This window comes from Condylura cristata, unplaced genomic scaffold (assembly GCF_000260355.1).
Source record: "Condylura cristata isolate star-nosed mole 26May11 unplaced genomic scaffold, ConCri1.0 scaffold00005, whole genome shotgun sequence".
Classification (NCBI taxonomy): domain Eukaryota; kingdom Metazoa; phylum Chordata; class Mammalia; order Eulipotyphla; family Talpidae; genus Condylura; species Condylura cristata.
In genome coordinates this window covers 60,800,898-60,824,085 of record NW_004567106.1, presented here as the reverse complement: position 1 = coordinate 60,824,085, position 23,188 = coordinate 60,800,898, and the positions used below count along the sequence as shown (strand labels likewise).

General features: G+C 40.0%; 1 long non-coding RNA gene across 7 annotated transcripts in view; it reads right to left on the bottom strand.

The window, feature by feature from the left end:
- Positions 1 to 23,188, bottom strand: part of LOC105853240 — a 151,970-nt gene that overhangs the window by 36,331 nt on the left and 92,451 nt on the right. Inside the window, exon 3 of one of the 7 annotated variants that reach the window (XR_001145094.1) lies at positions 2,006 to 2,141. The exons of 5 other annotated variants lie outside the window; for them this stretch is intronic. This is a non-coding gene — a long non-coding RNA (uncharacterized LOC105853240). Of the gene's footprint in view, positions 1 to 2,005; positions 2,142 to 20,884; positions 20,932 to 23,188 lie in introns of all 7 variants that reach the window. One more of the 7 variants, XR_001145092.1, reaches the window with a different exon arrangement.

Genomic DNA, 23,188 nt, shown 5'->3' with positions numbered 1-23,188 from the left:
CACCATGCGGGAATCGAACTCATGTGGAAGCGGCTTTAGATTCTCAGTGCTATGCTTTAACCCGCTGCGCCACCAGGGAGGGCCTACCTATGCATTTTTAACAAAATGTTCAACCTGATTTTTATTCAGCCTTTCAACCTAACTTTGAACTTCTAAGAAATATAGCAGACAGAAGAACAAGTTTAGCAATACCATGAGAAACAATCAGACAGCTGTAAAAACTGGAATAGGCAATGGAACACTTAGCCCAGGATTGTCAAGAAGTTAATGTCATGAAAATAATATATGCATGGGTGCAGGGAGAGAGGGGAATTCTAGGTTGGGAAACTTAAGAAAGATAACAACCAAATGAAATATGGGGACTGTGCTTGATTTAACCAACTTTAAAAAATATTTGGGGAAGAGAGGTCAATGGGTTGTCATTTCAGGGTACAGAGTTGGGGGAATAATGAAAAAGTTCGATGGTGGTGTTAAATGCATATCATTTTGAATGTAGTTAATTTCACTTATCAATAGCAAAAATGGTGAATTTTACTACAATTTTAAAAATAGACATTTGGGGTTATAAAGGGGAAATTTTAATGTGGATGAGTATTAAATGTTATGCAAAAATTATGTGAGTCATATTAAGTGTGGTAATGAAATTGCGTTTACCTAATTGTTTTGCCCCGATTTCTGTGACCAGCCGCAAGGAAGAAAGACAGGCGGCAGAAAGGCTGTGCAAGTATAGTTTATTGCTCCCAGGCAGCAGCTGAGACAGAGCCCCTAGGTGGGGTCTGCAGCTACTGCCAGTGCTATCGGGAAAAAGGGTCTCTTATATAGATTCTAGGTTCAGATTCCAAAGGGGTGACTCATTGCTGTGCCCCCAGATGCAAGGCCCAGTTCGTCCCACCGATATCTCCCAGATGCGAGGCCCAGTTTATTATCACCCTTGGATGCGAGGCCCAGTTTATTTTCGCCCTTATCTAGTCCCACCGGTAGTTGTATTATCGCAGCACCTGATCGCCCCCAACACTAGCAAAAATGTGCTTATTTGTGAACGTTGAAGACCAGAGGGATGACATGTGTATATTCCTATAACTTTCTTTAAGTCATTTCAACAATAAAGAAAAGAAAGGGGAAGTCTGATGAATATATGGCAGAATTTTAGCAACTGTTTGATCTGTATCATAGATATTGGGTATTCATTAACTATTCTTATTTCTTTTCTGTATGTTCCAGTAGTTTGCAAAGGAGAAGGGAACTGGGGCAAATCACGTCTTTGTACAACGACAAAACGTGTGACAAGTTCTGACTGGGTAACACGAACGATCTTGAAACCAGGCTCTCGGGAAGGCCAGACTCCCTGGAGGTACAAAGGTGGAATGCACAGGGTGAGTGCCTATAAGTCTAACAGAGGTGTTGCACATTAAAAAGCATCCAAAAAGAATGTCACAAGGGTGAAGGAAAGTTGTCAACTCCCAACTAAGTGCAGGATGTCTGCACAGGGAATTCCTACTCTCAGCTATAGCTGGCTCCCCAAGCTACCCTCACATCCTCCCTCGGGGCTTGAGTTGCTTCATCGCACTGAAAGGTCAGGCTATTGTAGTTCTGGGAGCCAAAAAGTGAGGGAAAGGACTGTTTTCATCAAAGGCACGCTGTATATGATTTCCCTTCTACAAATCAATGCACCACAAAGCAAATCACTAGGTTGGGCCTCTTCTAGATTGAAGTTCATCTGTATCCGTATCCGTATTCTTTATGAATAGAAACTGGGTGTACCTGACTAGAAGTGAGCACAGAAAGGGGGGAGGGGATACAAGACACTAATACAGTGAAACTCTGGGAAACATGCTTCCCCTGCCCAAATTATCTGATAATATCTGCAAAGCACTTCATTTACACCAAAAAATGTAGCCTTACTATGCAATACAAATCATGTTAATATGTCTGCAATTTCTTATCAGTTTAAGAAATCTTGAAATGGGTCTTTGATTTGTTAGAACTATCAAGCATTCTTACTCACCCAGGCATTCTGCTCAGGTTTTGAGTGAACCTGTCTTCACCACTACCTGCATCTCTGGATATCTTGTCAGGAATCTTCCTCAACAAAGAGCATCTCAGGAGAGAAGCAGAGGCCTCTCTGTCCTGTCCTTCCTGTTCTGCAAGAGTAGACAGTACTAACTGATTGTAGGCAAAGGGCTACAGTGAATAATGTCCGGGGGCCTCCCCTTTCCTCTCCTCCCTTCAGTCTCCTTCTAGGTAACTTCCATATTGGAAAGACACTTCTCCCTTGAGTAATGAAGTCAGTCTTTTGTTTCTTCTGTTTACCCAAATGCTCTTGATTGCTCTCTTATCTTCACAGCCAGCATAAGGTGATGAAATTTCAAGATTCAGCTTTGGGCTTAAGGCAAGGAAAAATGTCCCCTCAATCTTTCTTCTTGGCTATGAAATCTAGGCCAATTGACTAGAGAGCTTTTACATTTTAGGTACCACCTGATTAATAAAGTATTATATGACTATTGGCTAAAGATAGTACTTGGCTAAGCCTGGGTTTAGGCATTTCTAAATCCTGTTGCCTAATTCCTTCTTCCCTCCTTCCTTCCCTCTCACCTTCTCTCCCTCTCTCCTTCCCTCCCTTGCTCTCTCCCTCCTTCCCTGCCTTCTTTCTTTCCTTCCTTTCTCTCTCTATCTTTCTACCAACCTACCTATCATCTTGTGTCTCTATGTAGAACTCTAGAGAGAACTTTATTCAGATATACAGCACACAAGAGTGATGTCACCAATCCCAGCCATGAAGAGTTGCTGGGATTAAGTTCTCTCTTGAATATAGTAAATAAGGGAGAACTGCAGCAAACTTCAGCCAAAACTCAGATGTTATGAAGAGGGTTGGTGATCCAAGGGAAATAGTAGAGAAGGTGAAAGCAACAGAAGAAGAAACACGTGGGAGAGAGTGACCAGACCCTGTCCACCCTCCCACACCTACAAACCCAGAACACCTTGACCAAGGAAAGAAAAAGAGTAGAATAAAACCTGAAAGCAACTGGGAAAAGCTGAAACATCTGAAAACCCCAGAGGGAGAACCAAAGTTCAGCAGGTTGATTTGCATGGAGGGGAGCGGGACTACTACAGACCCATGGGGGTGAGACTTGTGCGAAGGATAAGATTCAGCCCTCTTGCCACCGCTGGGGCATGGCAGGGGCCTGGCCTCAGCCTGAGAGAAGACCCAGTCCCTTGACACAGTAGGAGGACGGCAGCACTCCCATTTTGAGAGGTGATTCTCTAATAGTGGAAGCCAGGCAGGGAGTAGCCACCAGCGTACAATACCTGGCATTAGCCTTGGCCAGGGCTCACCTCTGCTGCTGAAACAGGCAGAGCTCTGCTGTGAATGGGGCACCAGGACCTTGGGTGCCAGGCAGGGTGTGACAGCCTGTGCTCAGCTCCTGACCATTAACGGGAAGTGCAGCAGAGCATAAGCGCTGAAATAGGTGGGACTCTACCCCGAACAGGGAAGCTTGCACCTTCACTTCCCAGGGTGGCCTCGTGGGGGGTGACATCCTGCATTCAGCTCCCTGTCATTAGCTGGAAGCACAGCAGGGTGTGGCTGCTGCTCGCTGGAACAAGCAGGGATACCCTGCAGTAATGGGCAACACACAGCAGCTGGTTGTAACTAGAGGTTGGACAGAGCCACCGATACTAGCTCATAGTACCTCATCCAAATTGGAAATCAGGCCAGGGGTGGGGTCTCTGCCAAAGCCGCCCTAATGAAATCAGGCTACAGAGGGACCACTGCCACCAACAAGAATGTGAATCCCCTAATCACAATCACAAGCTAGGAACTCACCAACTCCCCTTAGAACAGTGGAAACACAGAGGGAGGGAGTTACCAGATACAGCACTCAAACTCACCACCATATTCATAACACCATCCTCTTGTGGAGAATTGATGCATTAGTCCTTGACCTGGTCTGAATACCAGTAGTCAGCCACCCCAGAAGGAGTATCCAGAAGAAATGCTGGCCAATACTAGCAAAAAAATGTCTCAAATGCATAGAAACTACTAGGAAACCAATGATGGGGAGAAGAGAAAACACAAGTACCCAAGCAAGCCCACAGGGGAAATTTTCACCACAAAAATATCAGTCACCAAAAATCAACAAAGATACAGAAGAACTATTGAGCCTGTCAGAGAGAGATTTTAGAATCATCATGATTAACAAACATAAAGAAGATGAAAGGGAAAAAAAGTATGAGACAAGTAATCAATGATCTGAAGAATGAAAACAAGACTTTAAAAAAGGAAATAAAAGGAATTCAGGAGATTAAAAGACTACTGGAGGAGCTAAAGAATCCTGTGAAAACAGAATACATGTAGAAGACTGAATCAGCACCCTTGAAGACTCAGAAATAAAGAGAATCAAAACAGAAAAGGAAAAAGAAGCAAAAAGGAAAAGGAGTGAAGAAACACTCTGAGAGCTATTTCACACCATGAGGAAAGGAAATATCAGAGTTACAGGTTTCCCAGAAGGTGAGGAGAAAGGACAAGAAGTGGAGAAAATATTCACAGAGCTAAGTGAAGAGAACTTCCCAAGTGTGAAGAAAGAGATGAGAATAGACATACAAGAAGCAAGAACACCAAACTATCATGATGAAAGAAGAAATACACCAAGACACATAAGAGTAAAGCTCCCAAGAATCCAAGACAAGGAAAAAAATAATGAGATTGACAAGAGGGAAAAAACAAATAATCTATAAAGGAAAAATTTGACATAAGACTTCTCCAGAGAAACACTACAGGCAAGAAGAGAGTGGAGGAACATACCAACAAGCTCCAAGACATCAAATGCCAACCAAGAATACTTTATCCTGCAAAGCTCTCCTTTCTCTATGAAGAGAGCATAAGGACATTCTCAGACAAACAGAAACTCCACAAGTTTGTCACAATGAAACCCCCACTCCAAAAATTACTACAAGAAGACCATAAACCAAAGCCAATAGAGGAATGAACAAGAACAGATCAAAAGAAGGAATAAAATCATGAAAAGACAAACAAAATGGCAAATAAAGGTGCCAATGTATCAATATTAACTCTAAACATAAATGGTTTAAACTCATCAATAAAAAACACAGAGTTGCAGGCTAGATTAAAAAACAGAACCCAACCTTCTGCTGTCTCCAGGAAACACAAAGGATAAAAATAGATTGAAAGTAAAAGGATGGAAATACTTTCATAATACTACAAACAAATGGACCAAAAAAAAAAAAAAAAAGAAGGCAGGAACAGTTATTTTTATATCAGATAAAATAGACTTCAAACTAAAAAAGGTTAAGAGACACAGATGTCCACTACATTATGATTAAGGGGACAGTACAGCAAGAAGACATGACATATATGCACCAAATGAAGGAGCACCCAAATATATCAGGAACTATTGTCATCTATGAAAACATATATTAGAGAAAACACATACGTAGTAGGAGGCTTCAATACACCAGTGTCAACAATGGACAGATTAACAAGAGAAAAAATAAGGTCACTAAAGCTCTAAACAAGGACCTAGACCTCATGGGTCTAACAGACATCTATAGAACACTTTACCCAAAAAATCTGAGTGTGCATGTTTTCTCAAATCCACATGGATCATTCTCAAGAACTGACCTCATACTAGGATACAAGACAAATATCAATAGTTACACTAAGATAGAAATCATACCAACTATCTTCTCTGACCATTAAGGAATCAAACTAGAAATAAACCATGTGAAGAAGGCAAGAAACCCACCTACCTTTTGGAGATTGAAACTCACACTACTGGAGGACCACTGGATGAATAAAGAACTTAAAAAAATACCTTGAGAAGAATGACAATGAGGACACAACTCTCCAAAACTTATGGAACACATTAAAAGCAGTTATGAGGAAAATATATAACAATACAGGTTCACATAAAGAAACAATTCAAAGAAACAACCCAATCTCCTACCTTGAACAACTGTAAAAAGAACAACAAAATAACCTGAAAGCTAGTAGAAGACAAGAAATAATAAAAGTCAAAGCAGAAGTAAATGAAATAGTAGTTAGGTAACAATAAAAAAATCAATGAAACCAAAAGTTGGTTCTTTGAAAAAGTAAACAATATGGCAAACCCATAGCCATGCTCACAAAGAAAAAGCAGGAGAAAGAATAAACAGGATCATAAATGAAAGGGGAGAAATCACAACCAATACAGCAGAAATCAAAAGAATAATTGGAGAATACTATGAACAGCTATATGCAAACAAGTTCAACAATCTAGAAGAGATGGACAAATTCCTACAACTCTACAATCATCCAAAGCTAGATAAAGAAGATACAGAACTAAACAGGCCAATTACAAGCAGTGAAATTGAGCAGTGATTAAAGCCCACCCAAGAATAAAAGCCCAGGAACAGATGGATTTACAAATGCATTTTACCAAATGTTCAGAGATGAACTAGTGCCTATTCTGCACAAACTCATTCAAAAAAAATTGAGGAAGAAGGAAAACTACCAAATACTTTCTCTGAAGCCAACATCATACTAATACCAAAACCTAACAAAGACAACACAAAAAAAGAAAACTTCAGACCAGTCTCCCTAATGAACACCAATACAAAAATTCTCAATAAAATCTTAGCAAATATAATCCAACAATGTGGACCCTCCCTACCATCACAACAGGTTAGGATGCGGCACTGCAAGCTAGCCACAGCCACTTCAGTGAGAGCTCGAACCCCAGCCCCAGAGGGGATCCACATGGCACAGCAGACCTCTCCTGACCTGCTCACTGCTCCACTCAGCAGTGTACTTTGTCAATATGCCTGTCCTGCTCCCCACTCTGTCTCTGGTGAAGCCCCTCACCACTCCTGCACCTTTGGCTTGTACCCCAGTTCTGTATGCATAAATAAATCTTTAAAAAAAAAATCTGGCCCTACCTGGTGGCGCAGCAGGTTAAAGCACTGCACTGAGAAGCTAAAGCCACTTCCGCATGAGTTCGATTCCTGCCTGCCCCGGAGCTGACCACATGGCGTGGCAGACCTCTCCTGGCCCGCCTGCTGCTCCCCTTAGCAGTGTACTTTGTCGATCTTCCTATTCTGCTCCCCACTCTGTCTCTGTTGAAACCTCTTGCCGCCCCTGAGCCTCTGGCCTGTACCCCAGCTCTGTATGTACAAATAAATAAATAAATCTTAAAAAAAAAAAAATCCAGCAATGCATTAAAAGAAAATACACCATGACCAAGTTGGTTTTATTCCAGGGGCATAAGGATGGTTCAACATCCGAAAATCAGTTAACGTATTTCAGCACATCAACCGACAGAAAAGTAAAAACCATATAATCATATCAATACATACAGAGAAGGCATTCATTCAGAAAGTTAAACCTCCATTTTTGTTTAAGGCCTCAAAATCTTCAGAATAGGATGAACATTCCTCAACATGATAAAAGCCATATACGACAAACCCACAGTCAATATTATCCTCAATGGAGAAAAGCTGAAAGCCTTTCCTTTAAGGTCAGGAATAAGACAAGGACGTCCACTATCACCACTGCTCTTCAACATAATACTGGAAGTCTGAGCAAAAAGCAGTAAGACAGGAAAAAGGCATACAAGGTAACCCAGTAGGGAAAGAAGAAGTAAAACTATCTTTATTTGCAGACGATATGATAATTTACATGAAAACCCTAAAAACTTCATAGAAAAATTAATCAAAACAATTAACCAGTTTAGTAAGGTCGCAGGATATAAAATCAACACACAAATGTCAGTGACCTTCCTATACACAAACAACCAATCAGAAGTGGTGGAAATTAAAAAAAATAAGCATCCCTTTTACAATCCAAAAAAAAAAAAAAGAATCAAACATAAGAAGTAAAAGAACTATACAAAGAAAATTAGGAGACATTGTTAAAAGAAATATAAGAAGACACAAAGAAATGGAAAGACATCCCCTACTCATGGATTAGAAGAATTAACATCATTAATATGGCCATCCTACCAAAAGTGATACATAGATTTCATGCTATTCCAATGAAAATCTCAATGACATTCTTCAAAAAAATAGAACCAACATTGATCAAATTTATATGGAACCACAAAAAACCTTGAATAGCCAAAACTCTGCTAACTATAACAAAAGAGAATGGAAACAACAAACTCCCATACTGCAAGCTACTCCCAGACTACAAAGCCATAATAATCAAAACTGCATGTTACTGAAACCATACAGACCAGTGGATTTGAATACAAAATCCAGATGTAAACCCACAGGTTTATGGACAGCTAATCTTTGACAGAGGAGCCAAAAATATGTAATGGAACAAAGAAATTTTGTTCAGCTAATGGTGCTGGGAAAACTGGGCTGCTATGCAAAAAAGTTGAAGCTAGATCACTACCTCACACCATGCACAAAAACAACTTGAAGTGGATTAAAGAACTAGACGTACAACCTGAAACCATAAACTATCTGGAAGAAAAGGTGGAAGAAACACTACACGACATACATCTCAGTAACATCTTTAAAGATACAATACCCAATGCAAGGATAGTGAAGGAAAGGATAAACAGCTGGTACTACCTCAAAGAAATTCTGTACAGCAAAAGAGACATTACACAAAACAAAGAGATATCCCACCGTTTGGCAGAAAATATCTGCACACAGCACTAATGATAAAGTGGACAATACCAATAATAAAGTGAACAACCCATCAAAAAATGGGCAGAAGAGCTAAGAAGGCACTTCTCCAAAGAAGAAATGCAGACAGTGAACAGGCATATGAAAAAATGTTCAAAATCACTTGTAATAAGGTGGATGGAAATTAAAGCCACAATGAGAGAATGGCAGTGAGAATGGCACATATTAAAACATCTAACAACAAATGTTGTCAAGGATGTGGAGAAAAAGGAACTCTCCAACACTGCTGGTGGGAATGCCAACTGGTATAACCACTATGGAAAGCTGTTTGGAGGTTTCTCAAATTGCTAAAAATGAGCTTCCATTTGACCCAGCAACCCCACTCCTAGGTATCTACCCAAAGGACACAAAAACATTGATTCAAAAGGACATCTGCATCCCCATGTTTCTTTCTGCTCTATTTACCAAAGGGAAAAATGTGGAATCAACCTAAATGCCCCAAAATAAAAGACTGGATTTAAAAGATGGAATATTACTCAGCAATCAAAAAAGATAAACTCATGCCTTTTAAAAGCAGCAACATGGATGGAACTGGAAGGGATTGTGCTCAGTGAAATAAGCCAGAAAGAAAAAATAAAATACCAGATGGTTTCTCTCATAGCAGGAGTGTAAGGGATCAGGGAAAATAAGAAAGCAATTTTAATAATAAAAACAATGAACAACTATAAACCAGAGACATTTTACAGTGGTGGAGAGGGGAATGGGATCAAAGCTGGGTGGGAAGAGTACATGGGACTATAGTGATGGCACACAGGTGAATTGGTGTTGGAACGTCCATGGGGATTACAACTGAGATGATAAAACACACAAAATGAAGAATGATGTAAAAAATTTTTTTAAAAAAAGATTAACACCATAAAAAAAGACACATTGTGCTGTATATACAATTCACCTATTTAAAGTGCATTGTATTTACTTAAATTTTTAGTATATTTAGAATTGCACAAACATAACCACAATCAACTTTAGAATATTTTTATCAGCCCCCCTTTCAAAAACATATGTGCCCAATAACAGTTATTGCTCACCACCTCCAGCTCTAGATAATTGCTACTCTGTCGATACACTTTTATGGGCATTTCATATAAATGGTAGTAGTCCTTTGTGGCTGGCTTCTTTTGAGCAATATCTAGAAAAGGTTTTGTTAAATTATACAGTAAACCTTTTTACTATTTTTTGATGAATCTTCATGCTATTTACCACCACGATTGTACTCTTTTGTATTTCGACCAATAGTGCACCATTTTCTCTACATGCTGAAAACACTTGTTTGAGTTGTTGTTAGTTTTTTTAATCATTGCCATCATGTTGGGTGGGAGGTAGTATCTCATGATAGTCTTGCTTGGCATTTCCCCAATGACTAGGGACTCTGAATATCTTTTCATATGACCATCTTCTTTGGAGAAATGTCTATTAAATTCTTTGCCTATTTTAAAATTGTTTTTGTTTGTTTTTGAGCTTTAGCAGTTCTCTATGTATTCTGAGTACTACTCCTTTATCAGATATCCCATTTCAAGATATTTTCTCCCACTTCATATGTCGCTTTTTTACTCTGTTGATAATGTCTCTTGATACATAAAAATTTTGAGTTTCCATTATATTCAGTTTTTCCTGTGTTACCTGTCTTTGGTATCATATCAAGAAATCATTGACAAAGCCAGTGTTGTTAAAGCTTTTTCCCTGTGCTTTTTTCTAAGAAGATACAGCCATTTTCCTATGTTGCTAGATTCAGTTTGCTCTTAAGAGCAGTTGCGTCTCTATTCATGTGATACACTGTTAGGTGCTTTTCTTGTGATGTCTGCATTTTGGTATCATGGCAATACTCACCTCAAAGAATGTGTTGTGTTAAGAAGTGTTCCTTCCAGTTCTACTTCTTGGATGAGTTTGTGAAGAATCTGTATGATTTTTACATTGGGTGAAATTTAAATTGTAGCATCATCTGAGCCTGAGCTTTTCTTTTTGGGAATTTTTTTCAAACCTAACTCAATAACTGTTATAGGTTGATGATGATGTTCTGTTCTTGAGTCACTTTTGGAAGTTTTGTCTTTCACAGAATTTGTTCATTTCATCTAAGTTACCTAACTTATTGGAATACAATTATTCCTAACATTCCATTCTTTGCATATATTCACTTTATTTTTGTGTTTTACTAGACGAGATATTCTTTTTCCTCCCCAAATTTATTTAATTTGTCATTCATTAATTTTAGGAGTAACCTTCACACTGTTATATGCACATGCTTCACTCACCTTTCATCAAAATCCCTGTGCAAATGTTTCCTTACTATTCCTGTCCTTTCTCCCCTCTCTCCCCCCTTCCCTTCTTTTCCTCTGGTACCCAGTATGTTTTTTAGAGTCTAAGAATTATTTTTGTTGTACTGTGCTAGTTTGTTTTCTTGGTTATTTATAACCTACAGGTAAGTGAAACCATCCAGTAGCTGTCCTTTGCTTTCTGACTTATTTCACTGAGCATAATCACCTCAAGGTCCATCCATTTTTGTCCCAAGAGGCACAATTTCATCTCTTAAAACAGCTGGGTAATATTCCACTGAGTATATTACACAATTTTTTATCCAGTCATCCGTCATTGGGTACTTAAGTTGGTTTCACAACTTGGCTGTGGTGAATAATGCAGCTATGAACAATGCGGTGCATTAGATGAAAGCATCCTAGCTGATAGGTTGTTGTTTTGCTGTTTTTTCTCCCCCCATCCCTCAGCACTTGAATTTGCCTTCTCACTGCCTTCTGGCCTGCATTTTTTCTGGCAAGAAGTCAGCTGTTAATCTTATTTGGGTTCTCTTGTATGTGATGAGTTATTTTTTTCTTGCTGTTTTCAAGATTTTCTTTCTATTTTCCACTATTTTTAGTCTTATGTGTCTGGACATAAATCTGCTTATTCTAGTTGAATTTAGTTAAACTTCTTAAATGTGTATATTGCTTTTGATTAAACTTTAGAGGTTTTCAGCCATTTCTTCAAATGCATTTTTTTCCCTGCATTTCTCTCTCTCCTCTCCTTCTGGTACTCCCATTGTGCATATGTTGGTGTGCTTGATGGCATCCCACGTTTTTATGAGGTTCTGTTTAATAGTTCATCATTCTTCTTTCTTTCTGTCCTTGAGATCAAATCTCTCTCTCTGTACCCTCTCAGTTTTTATCTTTCATCTATTTTCATGTTTGTTGATACTTTTGCCAGTCAAACATACCATTGAACTCATCTAGTGAATTTTTTGTTTTTGTTATTCCATTTTATTAGAAAAAATACTTTGTCTTTCATAATTATCTTATGAGGCATTGTCATTATACTTTCTTTTACTTTTTAAAGCATGTTTGCCCTTAATTCTGTGAACATATGTAAAACAACTGCATTGCAATCTTTGCGATGTTGAATTTACGGGCCCTCTTCCAGGAAGTTTCTGTTCACTCTCTTCCTCTTGTGTACGGGTCTCATCACACATTCTTGTTTCTTTGCATTCTCATATTTTTTGTCAACAATTCAACATTTAGCCAATCTATTATAACAATTTTGGATACTAATTCCAAGATTATGATTTATTTTTGAATTTGTGAACTTGTTACTGTAGTTTGCTATTTGATATATTTAATGAAATAGCTAGATTATTTTAGTAAAGTCTATTTCTCTGCAGTGTGAAGCCTCTGGCGTTGTTCCTCAAAAGGTTTGGTTATGTGCACAGTTATTCTGGATGACAGTGATTTAAAACCTTTTCTGACTCTCTCTATCCTCTGTTAAAATATATACCCCTGTTGGTAGCATCTTTAGCAAAATATTTAGTGTTTTCAACAATGCCTTGGTGCAGAAATAGCAATGCCTTTTCATACTGTGAAATTTAAGCCCCTCATCAGAGGAAGTTTTAGAGGCTACTCTTTTGAGATTTCTTCTGACCTAAGAAGGGTTCTTCTTAGTTGTCTTTTCCCCCAATTCTCTTTGAATAACTAGCTGGCCTACAGTTTAGCTTGTTGCTCTTATGGAACTTAACACCAAAATCTCCATTGTTTTCCAGAATTCTCTTTGGCTTGAACTCCCCCACATTCTGTTCCAAATTAAATCAGTTCCCTTGCGGGGAACTGCAAAGCAATATGTTCTTAGGGTCTGCCTCTTTCTCTGGGCAAAATCTCCAAGGCTCCGCTCTGAAAAGGGGGCAGGGATAGTGACCTACTTCTCTTGGAATGATACTCCTGCTTAAGAAGCAGAGCATAGGGCTGGGGCTGTAGATTTGGTCTTCTTGGAATTCACCTCTCTTCATAGAATAAGAACTTTAAATGTTTGTTTTAAAAATAATTTTCACCAATTATAATTGTTTTGTTGAGAAATAGGTCTGTGGAGATCCTTGTACCACCATTCTGGAAATTGTATCATAATAGGATCTCAGTGCAGTAACCTTTTCTTGACTGGTAAATTTTTCTGAACTTCTATTTGGGATCTGTGTTCTGATGAAAAACAAGTACACTATAAAAGCTAAATTGCAGGTGGATTTGGGGGTTAAAAGACTGATTGGCCACCCTAATCAAATGAAAGCTTTATAGAGAGGTTCCCAAAACTATCTCCCTTGTGCAAGACAAACACAAAATAGCAACAGATACTGAATAAAATAAACTGCTAAATTAGGTGTCAGGAAACAAAGGCATACTTCTTAGCTCTCTCCCTGGTTTTCTAATTGACCATCACTAAGGAATAGGACATAGAAAACTACATTAGTATTAAAGTACTACTAATACTAGTGTTAAAATTGTTTCATTACTGGTGCCCAAACCAGGGTATGTGGTTTAGATTGTGTTGATGGTAGAGTGATTTTCACTAAAACTTTCCATTCCATTTCCCTCCTGCTGTGACATGTGACTGACACCATGCATCTGGAAGGGATCTATCTGGACTTTAGGGGTTATTCCTGCTTTGGAAATCTGTGACTTCTAGATTTTGCTTTGCCTTTTAAACACCATATTCTGAACACCTTGAAAATGAAGTCACAAATGCTTATTCCATCCTCACTAAATGCTTAAATGTGAAAGAAGACACTGGAATTCCTGGCTCCACCCTCTGGTCAGAGTTTACTGTTTTCAGCTGGAATTTATGTCCCATCCTCCCCAGACACTGTTGTTTGGGGCTGCTTGAAATGAAGTTGGTTCTAACAATCCAAATGCCCAAAAGTAAATGACTGGATTAAAAAGATGTGGTACATATACACAATGGAGTATTACTCAGCAACCAAAAAAAAAAATAAACACATGCCATTTGCAGCAACATGGATGGAGCTAGAAAAGATCATGCTTAGTAAAATAAGCCAGAAAGAAAAGGAAAAACACCGGATGGTTTCACTCATACCAGGAGTATAAAGGACCAGGGGAGAAAATAATAATAATGAACAACTATATACCAGAGACATTTTATGAGGGTGGAACAGGGAATGGGATCAAAAACAGTGGGGGGAGGGAATGCACTGGACTATGGTGATGGCACATGAATGATTTGGCGAAGCCTACAGGGATTACAACTGAGATGGGAAAAGGCACAAAATGATGTAAAAATAAACTATTATATTATTTTTAAAAAAGATGAAGTTGGTTCTAGACAATTCATCTATGTCCAACTATCTTTGAATAAAGCTTTCCTCCAGTAGGATCCTTACTAGAGTGTGTGGTCCTGACTTAATTTTTACTGACTTCTTAATAATCCCTGCCACAAGTCAGAGTACCTTGGGGATCAAGGTTAATAAGTCCCATCAGTTATTAAGATGGTTAAAACCAGTCTCCCTCAAGAGATCAAGCTCAACAAACTCATCCACAGGATAAGGGCTCTTCGGCAAAAACCAAAAATTTAAACAACCCAGGACTGAATTGAGATGAACTAACAAAACCAAGCTCTAACTCAGTAATCATCCTGCTGTGTAGACAGTTTTCAAAGCAAATACAGTGTTTAAAATATCTGGAACCCAATGGGAACTTTCTGCTCAGTGGTTAGAGGTTTTGTTTTGGGTAATGGTAAATTTTTGAAAATAGGGGTGTCAGAGACAAGATTATGAATTGTACATTTTAAAATGGTCAAAATAGTAATCTTCATGTCATGCATATTTTACTAACAAAACAAAACACTGGACTCCACTGCTGCTGACTCTCTGTCCAGAATGATCCTCAAATTGTTTAATAATATCTCATGTGGAGCTTTGCCAATATCCACGTTTCCAAAAGAGCTCCAAAGGTTTCCTGAGTATTAGCTACCATCAGCATGGCAAATGAAAATAAATTAACTTCTCATATCTCTGCCTGTTTCTCCAGAAATTTGCAGGTAATATACAGTAACTTACAGTCCAGGGGTGCAGAAGTGCTTATGATCGGTAGATATACCATTTCAAGTTAGCCTGAGTTAGCATCCATTCCCTGCGCCCTCATTAAGTGGTACCCAAAATAACTACCAGAACTATTAAGTGGTTTACCTTAATCCTTCTGAATGATTAGACTTGATCTAGAATCATGACGATACAACCCCAATTAACTACCAATAGTTTTGAACATCCTTTTCTGATTGACTGTGCCTTTTCCCTGTTTATCTGTTAGCCCGTCACAGCCTTGTGACCCAAGGCTCTGGAATGGATCAGTCCTCCTACTCACTCGCTCCTGCGCACACTACGTCTCCATGGAAACAGCTTGTCAGGCCCTGCTTGGCTGCAGGTTCTGAAGACCTCTCATCTGCAGCCTGAGTCCTGCACAGATTCAGGCTTAATATGCCAGGTTTGTTAGCAGGAGCTTATGTCGGGGGCCTCATCCTCTCTAACCCATGGGGTTCTTGTTCTTAAGCCTTTTTAGGGGTACATCTGTGAAGTCCCCAATACCACTGAGTAGCCCCGACCTTCCATGGAACTGCAGGTCAACGTCAGGGTTTTTGTCCTGGCTTCTTGCTTCCATCTGAGCTCATCATCTCCTTCTAGCGAGACTTCTCCCCTGTTATTTCCCTACCCCCAGGCTGAAGCCTCTTGAGCCCTTCAGGCCCAACCGATGGCTATTCACCAAAGTCGTCAGTGCAGCCCCACTGCATCTCAAACTCAGCTTTCTGTGCACTCCATCATCACATTACAGGCATGCCTCATCTTACTGAAGTTCCTTTACTGCACTTCACAGAGATTGAACTTTAGAAATTGAGGGTTTGTGGCAACTCTGTGTCCAGCTAGTCTATTGGCATAATTTCTTCCAGAAGCTTACATGACAGCATTTTTGGCATTAAAGTATTTTTTTAAATAAAGATAAGGACGATGGTTTTTTCCTTTTTAGAAATAACACTATTGCACACTTAATATACTATAGAATCATGTAAACCTGAATTTATATATGCACTAGGAAACCAAAAAATTCCTGTAACTTGTTTGATTGCTGTATTTGCTTTATTGCAGTGGTCTGGAGCCAAGACTATGTCTCCAAGATGTGTGCGGACTTCTTTTTTCAGTTACTGCAAGCTTCTCCAACCCTATCCTCCTACTTCCATTCTTGTTTTCTTACATCCAATCTCACATCACAACCAGTGAGAAAAATTTTTTTAAAAGCAGACCTGACATGTCCTTTCCCCACGGAAAGTCAGCTAGTGATTCCCATCTCCCTCAAGACAGATTTCAGACCCACTTCATGACACACAAGTTTACACCTTTATCATCTGCCCTCTCTGCTCACCTCTCCAGTATCATCTCTTGTCCCTTCCTCTGCATATTTTGACCTCACCAGAAACCAAACCACTTTGCTTCTCCAACGAGCCACCTGTTCTCTTGTCTCTGACTTCACACTATGCCTCCTCCACCTGGCGTGTCTGCCCACCCCCGCTTCTCTGTATGCCTTTCACACATTCTTGGGGAGGCAGTCCGACTCTCCAATCTTAAGTGCCTCTTGCAAGTTCTAGACTTCCCTGTGTTGACTCTCTTTCTGCTGAACTGTCAGCTTCCTGAGGGTAAAGAGTGTGCCTCTAGCTCAGTGCCTGGAAGAGTCACTCAAATATCCATTGTGACATTTGCCATGAGACATAGAAGTAAAACAAACAAACAAACAAAAAACATTAAGAATAAGCTTCTGGGGCCCTTCCTACTGGAGTAACAGGTTAGGATGCAGCACTGAAAGCTAGTGTAGTCGGTTCAGTGCAAGTTCTATTCTCACCCCCAGAGATGACCCACCTGCAGCTCCCCTGAGCAGCGTACTTTGTTAATCTGCCTGTTCTGTCCCCCATTCTGTCTCTGGTGAATCTTTTCACCGCCCCTGCTCCTCTGGCTTGCATGCACCCCAGTTCTGCATGCATAAATAAATAACTCTTTAAAGAATAAGCTTCTGGAATACAAGTGTCACAACACATTGATTGTAAGTACATTCCTTTCCAGGGTCTTCTGTCACTGGGCACTGTTAAGCCACCAAACTGGACCTGCTATGAGTCTGCTATGCTGTCAGGACACCACAACTTAGACCACTGGCCACCGCCGTTGGGGACACTTCTACAAATGGGTCAGTTGTCCTAGTTCAGCTCTGGTGAATCCTGTTGCCTCCTTTTTGTTAGTCACTGGGAGGTCCCTGTAGGCCTGGTGGCTGAACTCATGCGGCCTCTGTGAGCAGCTGGAGAGCCATTCCTAAGAGCTGACATAGTGAGTCAGCCCTTCTCTCACTGCGCAGAGAAGATTCCTTTCTCACTGGTTATGCAACTTCACTCAGGCTTCACTAAGTTTTCCTTAGTGGGATCAAGATTTGGAATCACAGCAAGAGGATAAGATGGCAGATAACTTCAGAAATACATCAAATCTGTTGGATTTCTTCAAGAGTGGATTTTGGGGGCTTGAGAGGAATGAGGAGAGAAGTGGTAAGGAAATTGCTTTTATAGATAAATAATAAAATCAAAGGATGGTCTGAATGTATATAGGTCCTTTTCCCTGAATTATCAGTGGATTATCTGAGAAACAAGCCAGAGAAAACGTGAGACTGCTCTCTAGACAGAGGTGTCTGTCCATTTGATACACAGCCCTCAGCCATAGTCCATTCACTTCTTCCTAAATCAATGCATCTCTGAGAGATGAGAAACCAACCAATCACTTGCCACGGATGTGGATGGGATGAAAACAGAATGGATTTTGCCTCAAACTGAGTTCCTTTACTGCCAGTGTAAGGTTTACACAGACAAGAAGGAGTGCAAATTCTAGGCAAAGGAAGCAGCAGAGGAAGGTTCAATCTCACTTCCTCCCCTGCAGTGAGAGGGCAAAAGACCCATTAATGAGAAAATATATGTGACAGCACTTAGCACAGTGCTTGGCAGATGGATGGGGTTCAATAATATTGGCTTTTGTTTTATCTATGCTTGCTGTGAGGACTCGTAAGGCAGTTTGTGTGGAGGAAGAATAACAAGGGAACCTGTGAGGGTGGCAGAGTATTATCTACCTGGATGAAGTTAAAATTTTGCCATTAGAGATGCTTTCCTTTGATGATACTAAAAGACAAACATCAGGCCCTCCCTGGTGACATAGCAGGTTAAAGCACAGAACTGAGAAGCTTAACCCACTTCAGCATGAGTTCGATCCCCACCTGGCCTGGAGGTGATCAACATGGTACAGCAGACCTCTCCTGACCCGCCTGCTGCTCCCCTCAGCAGTATACTTCCTCAATCTGCCTGTTCTGCTCCCCACTCTGTCCCTGGTGAATCCACTCACCGCCCCTGCACCTTTGGCCTGTACCCCAGTTCTGTAAGCATACATACATAAATTAAAAAAAAAAAAGACAAACATCAGTTAGAGGCAAAGCACATTGTCTTCAGGCATTGCAATTTGACTATGAAAGGTTGAATACATATATATAATATATGTAATAAACAATATATGTATAAAGCAGACAATAGTCAGAAAAACCTAAAGACATTAAACAACATAGGTGGGGGAGTAAAAGAATTTCTATTTCATAAAACTAGAGAAAAACCTATCAGTTTAAATTGGAATAGTATTACTCTTGTAACCGCTAGTACATAAAGCAGTAAGTCTAACAAGTATAAAGTTCTAGTAGCGAGAACACAGCAAATGTAGAAACCAAGGGCCAGCTGAGTCACCATCTCAGTACTGAGGTGGTTTCTTAACTGAACACAGAGTGGTAGAAGATCTTGTCTATTAACAGCTTAGGAAGTGGTAGAGAGGCAAGAGGAAAATGGGAATCATGAACATTATTGTGCATCGAAAGTTCTTAATAGGTAGCTTCTAAATCTACTTTATATTTTTAAATATCACCAAAAACAGCACAGATATACTTACTTATAAGTACTCAATCAATGTTTGTATAGACAAGAACAAGGAAAAAACAAGACAAAATATAAGAAAACAAAACTGGTACTTGCATACTAAGTTCAGTAAAATCATCAGATTAACATCAACTCTGAAAACAAAGTATTCATCTCCTATATTTGTACAACATTCTCCCACATGCTTTCTTTCTGCCAAGCAGTTCCCTGAGGTGTGTAGCCTTTTCTGACTCCCTTTGCAGGTTTAAGGAGCCATACACAACAGGTAAAGGAGCTTACCTGGACTAGCAGAAAGATTAACATGAGACTCCTATTTAAATTTAGGTATTCAGGAATTCTAACTCCAGAATTAATATTTGACATTAAAGGATAAGAAAAAAGTTATTTACAATTCAATAATCAAACCCCCCCCCCCAGGAGAAAATTTGGCAAAGGACACAAATTAACAAATCATAAAAGGAAATAAGAGTCGTGAAAGAAATACTTTATGGTTAACTAACTCTGCCTAAAGTGAGAATTTAGAGTTGTCTGGTAAAATGGCCTCAATTAGACCTCAAGGCCACAGTTGAAAATGAACATTTTTCCTTGCTCAATCCCCAACTTGACTCTTGTTATTCTATAACACCCTCTACTAGGAGTGAGGGCATGAGAAAGCCAAAAGCCTTGGAAAGAATAGGTGAGGATTATCTGGGCCTCTGGATAATGAGCAGTAATTTGAGGAGAGGGAGGATGGAAGAGTCAAGGGGCAGTATCACAGAGCCTGTGGGGCCCAGATGTTCCTCTGGGATGGGATGGAATCAAGCTTTGTCCAGCTCTGTTGGAAGCCTCTACTCAAAATGTGGTCCATGAGCAGCTGGGTGAACATACCCAGGGAGCTTTCAGAAATGCAGAACCCCCAGCCATCACGCAGGACCACCTGAAACAAAATTTGTGTTTTTTTTCAAGCTTCCCAGGCCATATGCATGCAGAGTGAAGCTGGGGGCCTTTGCTCATTACAGATGCTCACTAAGTGTCTGCTGATTGAATCAAAGTCTGGACAGGTTGATCTCTGGGGTCCCTTTCCGAACTAAATCATCTGATTTGCTGAATAAAATATCAACCATTTTACAAAGGACTTTAAATAAGATTAATGAATTAATAACTGCCTTGGTATTGATATTTTCTACAGTGAATTTAGAGTTTCTTATTAGTATCAGTTCACTAAGCTTCTTTATATGCCCAGAAGGCACCAAGAAGGCATAAAAATCCTACTTTTTTTGTTCTGTCTAGCCTAGCCCTGACAAAAGGAACAGCATTGTGGATGTAGAAGCAAATGGCTAGAAATGAGAATAGCGAATCTGAAAAGCGTGGTAAAAAGAGGCCCCACCAGCATAAGGGCATTACTCCTTTACTTGCCTGTCTAGAGTGTAATCCAGAGCTTTTGTCTTTTTTTTTTCTTTAAGATTTATTTATTTGATCATACAGAACTGGGGTACAGGCCAGAGGTGCAGGGGTGGGGAGAGGATACGCCGAGACAGAATGGGGGGAGGAACAGGCTGATTGATGAAGTACACTGCTGAGGGGAGCAGCGGGCGGGTCAGGAGAGGTCTGGCGCGCCATGTGGTCACCTCCAGGGCTGGGGATCGAACTCATGCAGAAGTGGCTTTAGCTTCTCAGTTCTGTGCTTTAACCTGCTGTGCCACCAGGGATGGCCTAACTTTTGTCTTTGTCATAGAGGCTTGTGTGAGGAGGGGGTGATGCTGAGGAAGGAAAGAAGAGACAAGAAAAAGAAAAAGGGGTCAAGAAGTAAAGACCCAGTCTGTCCTATTAACAGAAACAGGCAGATCTGGCCAAGTAAAGTGCTTCTGAAGAAACCCTGAATACCACCACCAACATCACCATCATCATCTTAATGCTACTTGCTGTCTGCGAACCTCTTTACTGAGCAGACCTTCTCAGTACTTACTCAGTCCTTAGTTTCAAGGTTGTCCATACTGTAGGCTGCCAGGAAACCTGTTACAAGAAGAAAGACAAAAGGGATCCAGAGGCTGGGGAGGCATTCTGTGTTCCACAAATGAGTGAGGTGACTCATGGGCTGACTCAGATAATCTAAGACTATGAGCCTGAGATGGGAGGCGGTGGGGGGCAGACTTCAAAGGAGCCCTGCCTGAACGTACAAATGGGAGCGAGGAGTCCAGGGACAGGGTGTTATTTGGAGAAGTGCCTGCAGCTCTGGGGTTGGATGGAGGAGTAGATCCTGAAAACAGGGCTGGAAGGGAAAGTGAGTTGTGTATTGTAGCCGTCTGTGCCTTGACAAATGTGTAACATTCTCTGGTGATATTGACCTGCTCTTTGGCAAATCGCAGAATACTAGCTCCATTAATTATCATCAGGCCTCTGGGGAGTTAGAGGTACATCAGGTACCACCCTCTATCTATTCTTCTAATGATCTTAATTAGAAAAACGAGCCTCTTCAGACTTCAGTATTTTACACTCTAGAGAACATGGTGATCCAACTTGTGCCTATAGAGTTTGTTTTTTTTTTAAATTTGAACATATGACTAAACCATATTCTCAGTGAGTTTTGAATTTGGAGATTACAAAGTCACATATTGTATGAAGGTTGTAATTGCATTTGCCCATTATGGACTGCATTGAAATGATAAGACTGCCCCTTCACACACTAGCTAGAGACAGACCACCTGAAGAGCATGCCTTTGTGATGTGGCTGGATGTTTGCATAGAGAACTTGGGTGACACAGCTTCCTTCACTCCAGGGGCTAAATAACCCATACAGAGACCAAACCTATGATTTAAGCCTCATTAAGACAATGCAAACCAACTAAGTCATCTACAATAATTTTGGCTGACTACGTATTTATATATGATTTGATGACTGTTGTCACAAATGCACTTCACCAGAATGGCACCCTGGCAGTGGGAAAGGCAGGGGTTCTGTAGTCTGGTTTCCAGTGAACTTTCATGGAGATAAAATAAACGTATTTCAACTTTGCCTGCCCCAATAGAGGGCAACAGCAGTTGAATGAGGTTGTTGTAGCCTTGGCCAACTAGTTTTCTATTGGCTGCAGGTAGGTGTGTTATATTTAATTTGGTGTGTTCTGTAACATTAACCCTACTATGTCTGATAATTATAAAAACAATAAGAATATTGAATGTGTTACCGAGAAAAAAGCTTATGAAGAACATAAAAGATCAACACATTGAACGTGGCAAAGAGAACCACCAATTTTGTGTATGGGTAAGAAACGACCTTTAGGGCCCTCCCTGGGGGTGTGGTGGGTTGAAGCACAGCACTAAGAAGCTAAAGCCACCACAGCATGAGTTCAATTCCCACCTCGGAGGTGACCCACGTGGCTCAGCAGACCTCTCCTGACCTGCCAGCTGCTCCCCCTCAGCATTGTATTTTATCAATCGGCCTTTTCTGGCCCCCCACTCTGTCTCTGGTGAATCCTCTCACCACCCTTGCACCTCTAGCCTGTACCTCAGTTCTGTATGCATAAATAAATAAATCTTAAAAGAAATGAGCTTCAGTCAATATGGGGTGATCTGAAAGACAGAGATTCAAAATAAGTCAAAGGTGCTGACTGGTTCCATACAATTTGAATAGTAATCAACAAGAAATAAAGAAAAGTAATGCAAGAAACGGGACTTTTTGGAATGTGTGTTTACAGAACTGGTGTCAACTTGGAACACCTAAAATCCAAATATCATTTCAGGAAAGGACTAAATATATGTTCAAGCATTTAAAGTCTGGGTGCGGTGAAAGTTTTCAGGATGAAAATTTGTCAAACACCAGTGATAGGTTAATGGATTCAAGACCTGTTAGAGGTACATGACATTCAGTTCTCTAGGTAGAGATGCTAAGAAATTCCATAGATGCTAATAAGTTCCATGTAATACCTGCTTGTCTACCAAGGGATGTCTTGATGAATCTTCTATATATTCCAACTGGAGGTCTATTTTGGATAAAGAGACCCATTAGAAAGTTTATCAGCAAGAAGATGAGAAAGTTGTCTAGTTTTAAAGCTTTGAAGATAGAAATGTCTATCTAAGCTTAAATCGCCCTTAGTTGGTTTTGTGTTAACAACAATCTCTCAGAATTTTCCTGTTTCTAAGGTATTAATATTTCTGTACATTTCTTTTAAATCATTTTACTAAGTTTAACACTGGGTAGTGGGATTTTCCTTTAGATTTCAGTTATTCTTTACCATATTGTTTTTTAATCAGCAACTTTGTCTTCCTTTTATTT